At 32.4% G+C, this 14,930-nt stretch overlaps 1 pseudogene; it reads left to right on the forward strand.

Annotated features, from left to right (window-relative positions):
* Positions 1 to 8,836: 8,836 nt before the first annotated feature.
* On the forward strand, positions 8,837 to 10,177 carry LOC145016812 (mitogen-activated protein kinase kinase kinase 18 pseudogene; annotated as a pseudogene).
* The last annotated feature ends 4,753 nt before the right edge of the window (positions 10,178 to 14,930 follow it).

Consider the following 14,930-nt stretch of genomic DNA (forward strand, 5'->3'; position numbering starts at 1 on the left):
TCTGTATCGGAACATAACATCCCGAGGTTTTGATATAAAAGGACATGATATATTTCTTAAAGAAAGGTTTTGACAAACTTTTATCATATTTTATTTTGGGGACCAATTCCGCAACATCTTTTATAAAGATTTCTCTGATTTGATTTTAAAAAGCATAAATTAAATCGGTCTTTTCTGGCCGAGAAATTAGGGGATGTCACAACACTTGCAACTAATCTTGGAACTGTTGTGGAAGGAGAAGTTATATGCCAATTTCTCTAAATATGAGTTCTAGATTAGAGAAGTACACTTTTTGCGATCAACAACAAAGGAATTCATGTCAATCCATCAAAGATAAAAGAAATTAAGAATTGGTAAGCACCAAAGATGCCGACATAAGTGTGCCAACTCTTAGGCCTTGTGGTCTATTATTGGAGATTCATAGAGAACTTCTCCAAAGTAGCCAAACCCCTCAGCATACATATAACGCAAAAAGACAAAAAGCTTGAATGTGAAGAAAAACAAGAATTTGCATTTCAACAATTGAAGCCAATATTGTGTAGTGCACTAATTCTATCACTCTAGGAGGAAACATATAACTTTGTCATATATTACGATGCATTACACCAAGGATTAGGATGCGTCTTAATGCAAAGAGACAAGGTCAATGCTTTTGCTCCCGACAACTCAAGATACACGAGAATAACTAGATTATCCATGATCTTGAACTGAGGGTAGTAGTTTTTGCCTTAAAGATTTTAAGTCATTAGCTATATGGTACAAAGTGTACCACATTTACCGACCACAAAAGTCTTCACCACATATTTGATAAGAAAGAAATCAACATGAGACAACGAAGTTGGATAGAATTGTTGAACGATTATAAATGATAATCTGTTACCATCCTAGTAAGGTGAACGTTGTAGCAAACGCTTTAAGCGGGAAAGAACGAACAATACCCCTTCGAATACGGATGTTAAAATGAATATTCATTTAAATCTCACCTAACAAATTCTAGATGCTCAACTCGAAGCCATGAGGGAAGGAAACATCGTAAATGAGACCTTACGAGGTATGGATAAACAATTTGAGCTTAAAGACAACGGAACACGATACTTCGTGAACCGAAATTTAGTGACTTAAGGAGCTTAGTCATGCATGAAGCACATAATATGAAGTATTCTATCCATTCGGGATCTAGCAAGATGTATCTAGACCTAAATAAGCTATATTAGTGGCCAAATATCAATAATGATATCGAGAAGTTCACATGGTCTAAAGCACTAATGTTTATGATCACATTGACACTGTTAGAATCACCTAAATACATAGTGTTAAATAATTCCAGAAGAGTTATAGGTTGATTCCTAACAAACCAGGCTTAAGGTGGTTGTGTTCCAGAAGTCTTGTGTGATCTAGAAGGCCGCCCAAACTCTGTTGGACCCCAAATGTAAACTTTACACGTGGATATACACCAAGAATGTTGGGAGATGGACGTTTCCAAGAGGATTGTAGCCTCATAACAGAATTTGATTGCTTATATATGCATCTGAAGGACTAATGCACGAGAGCTCATGGCGACGACCGATGTCGCCAGTTTGCTACTTGCAACGACCCTGCTTTGGTGGCTATCAGTGGTTATTACGTCGGCCTGAACCACAACTAGAACCACTATTTCCAGAATGTAAAATGGTTAAAGATGAAAGGTGATCAGTGTGAAACAGAGAGTGATGGCAATCATTCCTAGGCGTTGTTCTTCCATGAGGAGCATGACACAAGTTTCTAGAAATGTTGGGGGTGGTAATTAGGGGTGAGCATAAGAGAGTACCTAGTTAAATTTGAAGGAACCGGAACCAGAACCGAAACCGACGGTTTTTAAATTGTTGGAACCGGAACCGTAACCGGTCGTAGCGGTTCCCATATTTTTAGAACCAGAACCAGAAGCGTCGGTTCCGGTTCCAATTCCGAGTACCCACTCAACCAATAAAAACAAAAAACACTTAAATTTTTTGAATAAAAACGGTTTAAACCAACGTTTTTTTAGACTAAAGTAATTAAAACTCGGTCCATTTCTAAACCCACCCAAAAAAATGGTTTAAAGTTTAATTTAATGTTGTTCTTTTGTTTTTTTTTACTGTACAAATCTTCCATTTTATAAAGTGAGGATTGCTTATGTGGGAGGATTTCATATAAGATTTACTTATTTACTCGATTACTTATTCAAAATCCATCTCCAATATACAAACTATCTAATTTATTACTATATAAGTTTAAAATATACTATAAGCCCTTTACATCAACATCATATACAAGTTGGAAGATAACTACTTTGGATTGTAGTAGCTTCATTCTCACAAAAAAATTGATAAATAATAAATAATTAAGATTATTTTCTCAAGATAGGTTATTTTACCACAAAATAAAACGTTTGATAGCATTTGCTAGGTTAATATATTTAAGACAGAATACATAAAAAAAAAAAAAACTGAGAACATCCAATCCATATTTTTGGATTCGTGTAGGTTGATTATCGGACATTCTCACAGTGGAGATTAGGCAGCGCCGACGATTTTTGTAGAGATAAAGCAACACCTTTGATTTCGGAGAGGATAGAGGAGGTTACGATTTGGTAGGAGGTAGACAATAGATTTTTGGCAATCCGTTTTAATACCATGATATTAAATTATTATCGTTGATTCTCCAATGAAAAGGTATAGCTAGACTATGGACTATACAAAACACAATACATACAAGCTACAATAAAAATACACTAACGAACAACGGAACAAGACTTTTCTAAAAAGAAAGCGTATTATTTCGTAGACTTATAAACTCAGTCACTAACAAAATTTCGAACCACAAATTTTCATTAATGAATGATGATAATGAATAGTTGATAACTTTTTAAAAAGAAGAATTATTTAGTTGATAACCACAAAAGCCGAAGGCAAGGGAATGGAGATTTAGAACGAAAAGTTGTATACTTTATGCAATTTCATTAATTGGTATTGCAAATGACGGTGGATGCCATGCCTCAGCAATACGTTAATTAATTATGTTGATGATGGATTACGCGTTCCACGGCACGTGCCTTCATGTGTTTTCTTCATGTGAACGGATATTGGTTTTTTTTTTCTTCAAGCCAACCGTAAATCTGCTCCATCCTTTGCCACGTGGTTCAATGACAACTCAGCGACTGCATTGTTTTTTTTTTTTATTACTAGAAAAGAAAAGATGTATGTACTTATTCGATGGAAAATAATAATGATTAAACGATTAATTTGAATTATTAATTCATAAAGGATTATCTTAAATTAAACAATTAATTTATCCTAATCCCTTAAATCCCTTTAGATTTCGAAAAAACATGGGATGAGATAATTCAAAAATATTTAATTACCATATTTAAACATTAAAAGATAATTACAAGATATGAGATTATCCAAATCTCTAAAATTTAGGATCTTATCTTGGGGAGGAGGCTAATCTCGAAATTCAAGGGTTGGCAAACCCTAGAATTCGAAATCTTGGGCACAAAGGAAAGTGTTTGAAAACCTTATCAAATTTTCGAAAAACAGGGTTCAAGAACCCTAATTTCGAAATCCTTGCCTCCTAGGGTTTATTAGCCATAAACCCTAAAGTGTCAGATTCATACAATTGTATAATTCTAATTGAAAACAAATAACCATACGCTTTGATACCACTGATGGGTTTTATACAAACAATCATATGTGTGCATGCAACTTTAAATTTTGGATCTATGTTTTCACTATTAGATACACAACATTATGAACACAAGAAGAACCCTAGCAAGCTCCTAGGTATTTCGAAATCTAGATAGTAGAAGGATTACATACCTCTTGTTGTTATATTGTAATAACAACTCAAATCTTCAATCTTCTTATCTTTGAAAGCAAGCACCACAAGTGTAGTACCTCTAATGACTCACAAACACCAAGAGCAAATGGAGAGGCAAGAGAGAGAGAGAGAGAGAGAAAGAAAGAGAGGAGAGGCAGAAAATCGGCTCTAGGTCTTCTAGGTATCAAGTGGTCGATTTCCCTTAGCCAAGGGGTCCTTAAATAGGGTGGAGATTAGGGTTTCAGTCCTTATCCTTATGTGGTTGCTTGCTCACTAAGCAACCCATAAGATAAGTCTAGAAGCCTTATCCTTGGAAGAATTCTAGGGCCTTATCCCCTTGAATTCGTCCACCCTATCCATAGGGCATCCATTGCCCTAATTTGCAACTATCACATAATTATAATTTCAGCCCCTTTAGTTTAATTAATTACTTTTGATCACATAATTAATTCTTAATTAATTATTGACCGATATTAATTAAACAAATATGATTTCTCTTTTAATATATCATTCGTATAATATATTAATAAATCATAATAACCTCTTTCTCTATTATTTCTCCAGTCAAATTGCTTTGGTGAAGGCAACCCAAAAGGATCATCTACAACCGGGTCAAGTACTTACCAAATATGGTTACGGGCTTAGACACTAATCTAACACATAGGAACACCACCCACTTCATGTTATAACATGTTAGGAAGGTGATGTGGCAAAATTTGGATGTTATAACATTCACCTTCTCGTTGTCGATGCCTTATAGTCTAACAAATAATGAACTCTTTGGTAAAGCAAGAAGCCACTGGAGAATCTTTTTCTTATCATCTCTCTATAAACAAAAAAAATCTCATAACAAAGTAACATATTTATAGAAAAAGTGTGTTAAACAATCACATTCCAAAAGGAAGATATGTCAGCAAGGTTCAACATAAAGGTTACATCATCACTCAAATCAAATATAATATGTTAAAAGATATATAATTATAAAAAAAAATGTTAAGAGTATGTGTCACAAAATGATAACATAATTTAAAGAGAAGAAACTAATGTATCAATAACTTATTGCAAAAAAAGGGTCAAACACACTTTTAACTCACTAACTCTAGACATAAAGATGAGCAAAAATTCATGGCCTAATTGAATCTCATTAAAGTTATATGTCAAAGATTAAGATTAACTCCAATAATCACACATTAAATTGGTGCATAAAATTGGTGAATATTTAACATCAAAATTGGCGCGTTCCAATAAAACATTAAAATAGTTTTTTTTAGTGGTCAACTATTTTGGCATCTATGTTTAGAGTGTGAAGTTATCCAACACATTAAAATGGTGTATGTTAGTGGTTGGTTAGGATTAAAAATGAATAAATGACACAAAAATGATGTTTTTTAGAGGACCATTGAAGTTGGTTTAAAGGTTTAACACTTTTTGAGAGACTCGGTGAGGGTGAATATTTTTGTTTTTCACTTTTGATGTATATAATTTTTGCAAACTGGTTTAACGTTCCTCTATTTTGTTTAAATATATAATACAATTAGCCTTTTGTTTTGCATCCAATAACCATGAAAGAAACAAATAACTTTGAAAAAATCAAATACAATTATTTATTATATTAGATTTGGAAAGGATGCCATCTGAAAACCAAGGCTCTAATTAGGATCATGAGCTTCTCAAAGAAAATAGGGTTTTAATTTCGTGCCCCTTCAAAGACGATATTCGGTTTCCAAAAGAAATTAGATTTCTAATTTCTTAAGCTTCTAAAAACGATACAGAATGATGGAGATGAGAAAATGGGGAAAATTGATGATCTTGTATGAGAAATAGAGATCTAATCTGGTGTTGACTGTAATAAAATAAAAGAAATAGAAACCTAATTTGGTATTGACTGTAATAAAATAGGAGAAATATAAGAAGTAAAACAAACTGATTTAGCCTTAAATGAGACGATATGAGACAACTAACTACTACGTTAAAAGCAGATACCAAACCCACAAGAAAACATGCACATAAAGATCATCTATGCAAAATTAAAACTTTATATACTTAAACCCCGATTTTTTAACAAATACATAAGTCAAATTTGAAGTTTTCTCAAGATACTATAATAGTTTGATTATTATAAATCCTCATTACATAAAAGATCGTGGAGTTATAAATTTAACATTTTTTTTAGTTGTTTTTAGTTAGTTTGATTGTTCTATTCCCTAAGGCCTATGTCATGACACGAACACTTTTCTTTTCTATAAGTAGGAAATCCTTGGCCTCTGTTATTGTATTTAGTTTTTTATTTATAACTAATAGATGTGCCACTCTCTTTTAATAATAAGACAAAATTATAAAAATGATCCATGTGGTATGCATTTTTTTGGGGTTTTGGTCCAAACCACGAGTTTTTTTTGGGTTGGTGGTCCTTTTGACCATGTTTGTTTGTGATTTTGGTCCCTCGGAAAACTGATAAAACTAAAATGCCCTTACTGATATATTTTTTCTTTTTAATTTAAAAGAAAAAGAAAATAAATAACTAATTTGGGCCCACATCTTTTTTTTTTCTCTCTCTCTCTCATCCCTCTCTTTAGCCATTCCTTCATTCATCGGGTAGAAGACATTCCTTCAAAACTTCTCGTCTTTCTTCACCACCGGCCAAGGAAGAGGTTGTTGGCCACCAGAGCTGCCTTTTCCTTCCTCTTCTGGCCGAGCAACGCCACCTAAACACCCCTAAAGATCGTCATTCTCTCCTAACCCTTGTCTGCTGTGTTTTCTGTCGAATTAAGAAAGAAGAAACAACGAGGAACTACTAGAGCAGCCCCTATCTCCACCATTGTCAGCGATGATAGTCACCAACAGTTGCCTCTCTTTCTGCCTTCGTTCCTTTGTTCTTGATCTGTCGAATCTCGTTGGTTGGAGCTTTGGGGGAAATACACTTACGTTCTTAATCGGCTTCAGGTAACATTTTCTTTTATCCCCGATGATCGGATTTTGTGTTGGATCGAAATTTGGAATTTATTGTTATGTGATTGTTTTAGGGTATACTAGATTTGGTGTTCTCTAAACCACGGGCAGAGATGAACCCATGTTTTCTTCTACAATTTCTGACTTCCTATCAACCACGATACCACAGGGACCGTATTTGGTTGATGTTTGTTCTACGTATTCCAGTCAACAGCCTTTACTTCAATCTATGGATGTGTTTCTTTCTTTTGCTCAGTTTGGTGGCTTAATTTCAGATTATGGAGGTGGAAGCCCCTTAAATTAGGTGGGTATCGTTTGGGTATTAGATGGTTTTTCATTGCTTTCATCTGGGTTGCATTGAGATTGTAGTCAGAGGTTGCTCCGGCAGTCAATGGGGTTGGGAAGGTTGTTTCCCATGGCAATCAAGAGGCAACCTTGCTGCCCTGTTTCACTTTTTTTGGTAACGAACAAGAATGAGAGGGGGGGAGGGAAAAGAGGTGGTTTAGTGGTCGGAGGTTGATTCAGCAGCCGAGTGAGGTTAGGATGGTTGTTTTCGGTGGGGAGAAGGTGGTGGTAGTGGGGGTGGTGTAGCTTCTTCCTGCTTATTTTCCGACGCAACAATGAAAGGTGCCGGAGCTGTGGGATCTACGATGGCATTTAGTGGCCGATGAGAGGCTAGCAGGTGGTGTGGTGGCTGCCTCTTGATCACCAGAGGTGGTAGTCTCCACTCTTTGGCTTCGTTTTTCCGGCAAGGCTAGGAAGAGATAAGGGGTCGGGATTTTAATAGAGAGAGAGAGAGAGGGGGGGTGGATAAGTGGGTCCACTTTTATATTTATTAATAATAACAATTTTAAAAAGTAAAAGAAAAATGAAAACTAAATTTATTAAGGGTATAATAGACATTTTAGTTTAGATAGGAAGTAAAACTGCAAGCAAACTAGCTCAAAATGATCACCAACCCAAAAAACTCATAGTTTTGATCAAAACCCAAAAAAATACATACTACGGGGATCATTTTTGCAATTTTGTCTAATAATAATAATAACAATAATAATAATAATAATAATAATAATAATAATTTATGGCATAAATTCCTATTAAAAATGCTTATATATAATTTTATTTTTTTAAACAAGTTGTTATTGTTTGTTTGAATATATTATAATTTTTGAAAACTAAATAACTATGTGGTCACCGTTGATAGTATCAATTAAAAATTACATATTAAATGATTTTTTTTATTTAAAAAGGTTTTTCATTCACTTTTTCTCAATCAAATTTATTCAGTTGGACTTTTATTCCTTTTAAGTTTTAACATCTGTATCATGTTAAATAAGTAATTAATTATTATATTTGATTTTTAGTTTATTCCCATCATCATTCTCCATCATAAAAGATGCGATATCATAATATATACTATTAAATAGTGAATTATTTTAAATGTAAACCGAATGAGGGGGTCTTAAACCATTAATCATTATTTAATTATAGACTAAAGTCTGTGGTAATTAAAACAGAAAAAGAAGTATTGTTACTTTGAGTTATTATAATAAGGACAAATGCTATAGAAAACTTTAAGTTTGTATTTGAAAGCATCCAATTTTAATTAACCTAAAATCCCGAAAAAGTAAAACCGACAAAAATTTAGAAACTTAAAGATTTTAATCATTATCGCTTATATAATTGTTTTTATTTTCCCTTGTGTATTTGTTTTTACAAATTACTGTAAAATAGCATTTGAATACATAACTGTTTTTACAAATTACTGTAAAATAACAATCAAATATTATATCCAAATTGTTAATTGGAACACATCTTTTGTTTTTATTTGGCGTAATATACAAGTAGATAGCTATCAAATTAGTTCATTTAAAAGATTTTTTGAAATCCTTTGACTCTATGACATTATTTCTTTATCCATTATTTCATATATTTAATTAATGATTAAATATTTTCTATTTTTTAAATTTACAATTAATACTAGCTGAATATAACCAAAAATAAAAAACCCTCACAACCACAAAATCTCTCTTAGTACGTATCATTTGTTTGCGTTTAAATATAAAGCATCTCTCTGCTCATATGCCATCAAATCACAGCTGAGAGCTGACATAATATACTCTTCAAATTCTCAACTTTTCTCTCTACAATGGAATGGAAAAGAGGTCCGGTAATCGGCCGGGGATCTTACGCCACCGTCTCTGTTGCCACCACCACCACCGGAGACCTTATTGCCGTCAAGTCCACCAAGCTTTCTACCTCTGAGTCCTTACAGAAAGAACAACACTTTCTTTCTCAATTAAGCTCCAAATATATAATCAAGTACATGGGTTTTGATGTTGATTATGATGACAACAAACCCATGTATAACCTGTTCATGGAGTATGCCGTCGATGGAACGATTTCCGATGTTATCACGAAACAAGGAGGATCACTTGACGAGTCTGTGATCCGATCTTATACTCATCAGATTCTTCTTGGATTGGATCATCTTCACTGCAATAACTTGGTGCATTGTGATATCAAATGCCGGAACTTATTGGTGTGCAAAGACGGTGTCAAAATCGGCGACTTGGGTTGTGCTAAACTGGCGGAAAACGGTGAAGCCACCACTTCTCAGCTTTCCGGTACACCGGTTTTCATGGCGCCTGAAGTTGCAAGAGGCGAAGAGCAGGGGTTCCCAGCTGATGTGTGGGCTCTCGGGTGTTCAGTAATTGAAATGGCAACCGGGTCGAACCCGTGGCCGGAGATGAATGATCCAGTGTCTGCTTTATACAGAATTGGATTCTCCGGTGACATACCGGAGTTTCCCAAGTGGCTGCCGGATGAAGGCAAAGATTTCTTGGCTAAATGCTTGAAGACAGATGTTAAAGAAAGGTGGACGATTAAAGAACTTCTTCAACACCCATTTGTTAGTAATATGAATTCAGGTCCTGAAACAAGAAGATCACCGACGAGTACTCTGGATCAAAGTTTCTGGGAATCTTTATCAGTGTCGGAACCTACACAGGAACCCGCCCAGATGGTTGACTTTTCCGGCGAATCTCCGCTGGAGAGGATAAGGCAATTGGCTGAAGCGACTCCGTCATGTCTGCCCAATTGGGAGGATGAAGAAGATTGGATCACAGTTAGACGTTATCGGATTGACGAAATGGATGCTGATGATGGTGATCTTGATTATACAGAGTTGTTTAGTTTTTCAAATTCGATTGTAGAAGTAGATGAAGAGCTTGAAAGCTCTGTTAGTGAAGAAGATTTTGGGATCTTTGAGCATCCACTTGTATCTAGAGTTCATGATTTTAATCTGATAATTAACGATAATTTTTTGAAAATAAGAAATCCATCTGTTATGCTTTTAGATCTTTATCTTTCTTCATTAACATTTTATTAATTGTAAAAATCCGATATTTATACAGCTAGTTAACTAAAATCATTCAAATTGACGGGTTTTAGATTATTTAGAGTTCATGATAATCTTATAATTAGCAATAATTTTAAAAAAATAAAAAGTTCATTTGTTATGCTTTTCCGATCTTTATGTTTGTTAGATAAACATTTTATTAATCGTACAAATCTGATATTTATATAGCTAGTTAGCTAAAATAATTCAAATTGATGGGTTTTAGGTTATTTAAATTTGAACATTTTAGCATCTCTACCATGAATATGATAAACTAAAGAGTAAACCCAACTAATCACTTTTTATTTTAAATAATTTTCTGCTTTTTCGATATCAAAACCAATTTTCTACATATTATAATACATGAGCGTTATATTAAGATATCTCGAACTCAATTGTTCGAAAAAATCAACAATTTTTAATTTTCTTTATATTGACTTTTACAAAAACAGTTGATTTACTTTTAAGCTAAAAAAGGTCGAATTCTCCGGCAGGTCAACCATTTTCTGCATCTAGAATTGTTTGGTAATTTGAAGCCAAAGAGGAAGAAACTGAAATTAGGTACAGAGAATCTGAAGGAGTCAATGATTTTGACTTTTTCTTCCTGGCTTCGCTTGAGCTTTCACATCTTAAAATTAAAATTGAAGACTCCAACAAGTCAACTGCCCTTTTCATTGCAGCTTTGCAGGTGCTCCTAAAAGACATCAGCTTTTGGGGCCACATTTGCACACAAACCCAAGTGATTTTACACTCAAAAATCAATATAACTAAGATTTCTCTTTTTGCATCATAGGATTCCAAAATTGCCCTTGGATTTTTCTGTGTCTTTGTATTTGGAGTTTGGTTATTGGGGGAAGTGGCAAACCGGCAATCCACTTGACAACAGGCAAAACGCCCTTCAAGAAAGTCAGCACACAACATTGGTCACCAAAACCAATTTAGTTGACTTTTATCTCTTTTAGGGTAATTTGGTAATTTTTATAATGTTCTTATACACGAATTTGAGGCTTTGAAAATATCCTTACGACCATAGTGACAAATAGGACATACCGAATTCTTGTGGCCACTTTGAGTAGGTGGAATGGATAAAGATTACGATAAAAAAATTGTTGAATTTTTTGGTTTTTTCTATTTTTTTTTTTTTTTTTTTTTTTTTGAGATTAGTTGATTTTTAAGGGAAAATGACATAAAAACCCAACAAAGTTTTCAAACCATTCAAAAAATCTCAATAATGTTTTGCCTGTTCAAGAAAACCCAACGAATTTAACTTTTTGTCTAAAAAGTTCAACAAAGTTCCAAACCGTTCAAAAAATCTCAATTTTATTTTGTTTAAATTCATTGGGTTTTTTGTAACAGTCAAAACATGATTGAAGTTTTTTAAACGTTTTGGAAACTTTGTTGGTCTAACAAGTCACTTTCCCGATACAGTAATAAGCCGCGTCATCTATTTATCTTATTTGATTTTCAGGAAAATGTACCTTAGTTGGCTTTTTAGACAAAATGTTAAATTCGTTGGGTTTTTTTAGACAGACAAAACATGATAGAGGTTTTTCGAACAGTTTGAAAACTTTGTTGGGCTTTTAAGTCATTTTCCCGTTTTTTAACTCACGAAATTTATGTAAAATGTTAATTCTATGTTCTTTTAAGACGTAATTAGTATTTTGAAAATACCTTATGACCAAAGGGACTAAGGGTACATGCAAAATTTTATTAGCAAAAATAAACAGGTGAAACAGAAGAAAAAAACAATATTCAATAATTTTAATTCAATATGTATCTATCTATGTATATATATATATCTATATATTTTATAATAGAGATATTTAGGCTAAAGGTAGTGGCTCGCCAACTCCCTCGCCATGAAACTCGCCACCACTCCTTTCAAGGTGTTAAGCTTCTCGCTACTTCTATGCTTGCTAGGAGCTTAACGAAAGGAAAGAGAAAAATCAAAAGTGAAGAAGGGCTATGATTGGTCTCTTTTTTTTTTTTTGAAAAAAATCAAGCCCTTTGATTTGTTCTTTTTTGGTTTTTTTTTTCTCTTAAAATCCAGATGTATACGTGTTTAAGATAAAAGCTTATGTGGAAGGTAAAATTATAATGTGGCAATGTATTTAACATGTGCTAGACATGCTACCATACATCATAGCCTTATAAGCACCACATTCATTTCAAACTCTTATTGCAACTAAAAAATTTTCTAATTTTTATATATTTAGTACTTACAATTCAAAAGTTTTAACCTATGATTATTAATTAGTAATGACTAATAGTTTTTTTATTTTCCTTCCATCTAATACCTTTTTAACTTATATTAGTAGTAGTATATAAGTAAGTTTTGCTTATATAAAACATTCATATGTTTCCACTGTGGTAAATGAGTTTTGTAGGATGTGAAAAATGCTATAAAAATGAGAATATGGAGATCTATTTTGAGAATTTTCAACTTCCAACTAATAGGTTATTTCTTTACATGTAAGTTTATTTGCTAATTTTATAGGATGTATAGAATGCCATATAGAAAAAATAGATTTGCAAATATGAAGCTCTACTTTAGAAAATTTCAACTTCCAACTAATTGATTATTTATTTACATTGTAAACTTAGTTACTAAGTTTAATATTAGTAGCAAACACTAAAAATATATTGAAACTAGATGTATAATTTATTTCAAAAATATGCTTATCATATTTTGTTAACTTTTTGTTACTTTATTATTATACATAATGTATATTATTACGATGTTTTATACATTAATTTGTATTTAAATTTTCTCCAAAAACTGTAGATTCATATTCCATTTGCAAATGTTTTTTTTCATTACATTGTATTAATCCAACGCAACGCACTCGTTTAATTCTATATATAATTCCGAGAAATAGAATGAAGATAAAGAAACAAAATATTGAAATATTATTCGACTTTATAATCTTATTATTAGAAAGATTAGTAATACGGTAAGTTAGAAAATAATGGCAGTTTCATAAAATTCATAAATTGGTATTATTATTTTCTCTTGAACGGTTAAATATTGGATTAAAAAAGTAGGAATGGGCTAGAGTAATTTAAAAAAAATGTAAATAATTGCGTTTTTTCGATCAACTAAACAAGTTAAAACTGAATCTAGAATTTTTTTTTTAGCTAGCCAAGAAAACAAAAACCAAGGCATTAAAACGGAATCTAGAATTTTTTTTTTCGCTAGCCAAGAAAACAAAAACCAAGGCATACTATCAAATAAAGTGGTATTCTTTAATATCCCTATATTAATAAAATACTATCAAATAAAACGGTGTTCTTTTAATTTTCCTATACTAATAAAAAGAGTATTTTTTTTGCAATGTGTATCGTATTAGATATTTTAATTGATGTATTGCCACTTGTTAATCTATTAGTTTCAATTTTAAATTTATTAGACATCTCTATTAATGTGATACTATTTGTCAATGTATTTATTTTCAACAATAAATTTTAAATTTTATATTGTTGTTTTCATTAATTCACAAATAAAAAATGTCTAATATATATTAAAATTTAATTTTACATATTTATTTGAATCAATGATTATAATTTCATATAACTAATAAAAATATCTCTTAATTAATAATTTATTTAAATTAATTGATTAATTATTTTGAGCTTTTAATATAAAAGTTTAATTAATTTTATAACCGTAGTTTCTACGTATTATAAATTAATTATGTGTATAAAAAACCACCCTACCTTCCAGTAATTCACTAATTCCACGTCAGTCGAAACGTTGTCAAGCATGCCACTTCAAGGTAAGATCTTGTCAAGCATACGGCTATAGAAATTTGTAGTATCAACTCAAATTAAAAGACCCTTCTCGAATAGAAGCAACACGAGGCAATGAAACTTCACACTAATTCGCCACTTTGTTCTAAATTTACACCGCAAACTCTCATTTGAAGGACACATGTTTACCTCTCCACATGACAACCACAAGTCATGCAACTTCGGGAGTGGTCACACCACCCAACCGAAAAAATGTTTACACGTGTCATTTTATCTTTACCACCAACCCATTAAATATTGAAAATGATTACAACTTCATAATTTTTTTTATTTGTTTAACATTATATTAAATAAAAAAAACATAATTTATAACATAAATTAATTTTTTGAAAACATAAAAAAATAAAACAACATTTCATTAATTAAAAATATAGAAATTTAAAACCTAAATTACTAAAATTAAACATCATATTGTCTAAAGAAAATAAAAATTAAAAAACATAAAAAAACATAGAAAATTTCTAATTGTCTTCATTGTTGTCATCAGCATCAATCGCCTCGTCGTTACTATCGTCATCCTCCTCAACATCACTGTCCTCATCCTCCTCATCGGCACCATCATTATCCTCCTCGTCTTCACCGTCAATTTGCCCTTGAAATTGTCTTTCTTATATGTATTCGGTCAAATCATGTCGTAGATTGTGATGTGTTTCACGGTTTTGTATTTCCAAAACCTTTGAGAATTATGTCGAGCTGCCAACTTGTATTACTGCAGGTGGATTAAGTATATCGTTTGTGGTATATGGACAAATAGTTTGACCATCTTCTTCTATTATCATGTTATGTAAAATAACACAAGCAGTGAACACTATCGTCAATTTTTTCTCTGTTCCATGTTTGTGTCTGATGTTTAATTATGTGTCACTTTTGTTTGAAGAGTCCAAACGCCCGTTCTACATCCTTCCTTGCAGATTCTTGTGCTAACTTGAACATT

The sequence above is a fragment of the Lactuca saligna genome, chromosome 9, assembly GCF_052625555.1.
Source record: "Lactuca saligna cultivar CGN05327 chromosome 9, ASM5262555v1, whole genome shotgun sequence".
NCBI lineage: Eukaryota > Viridiplantae > Streptophyta > Magnoliopsida > Asterales > Asteraceae > Lactuca > Lactuca saligna.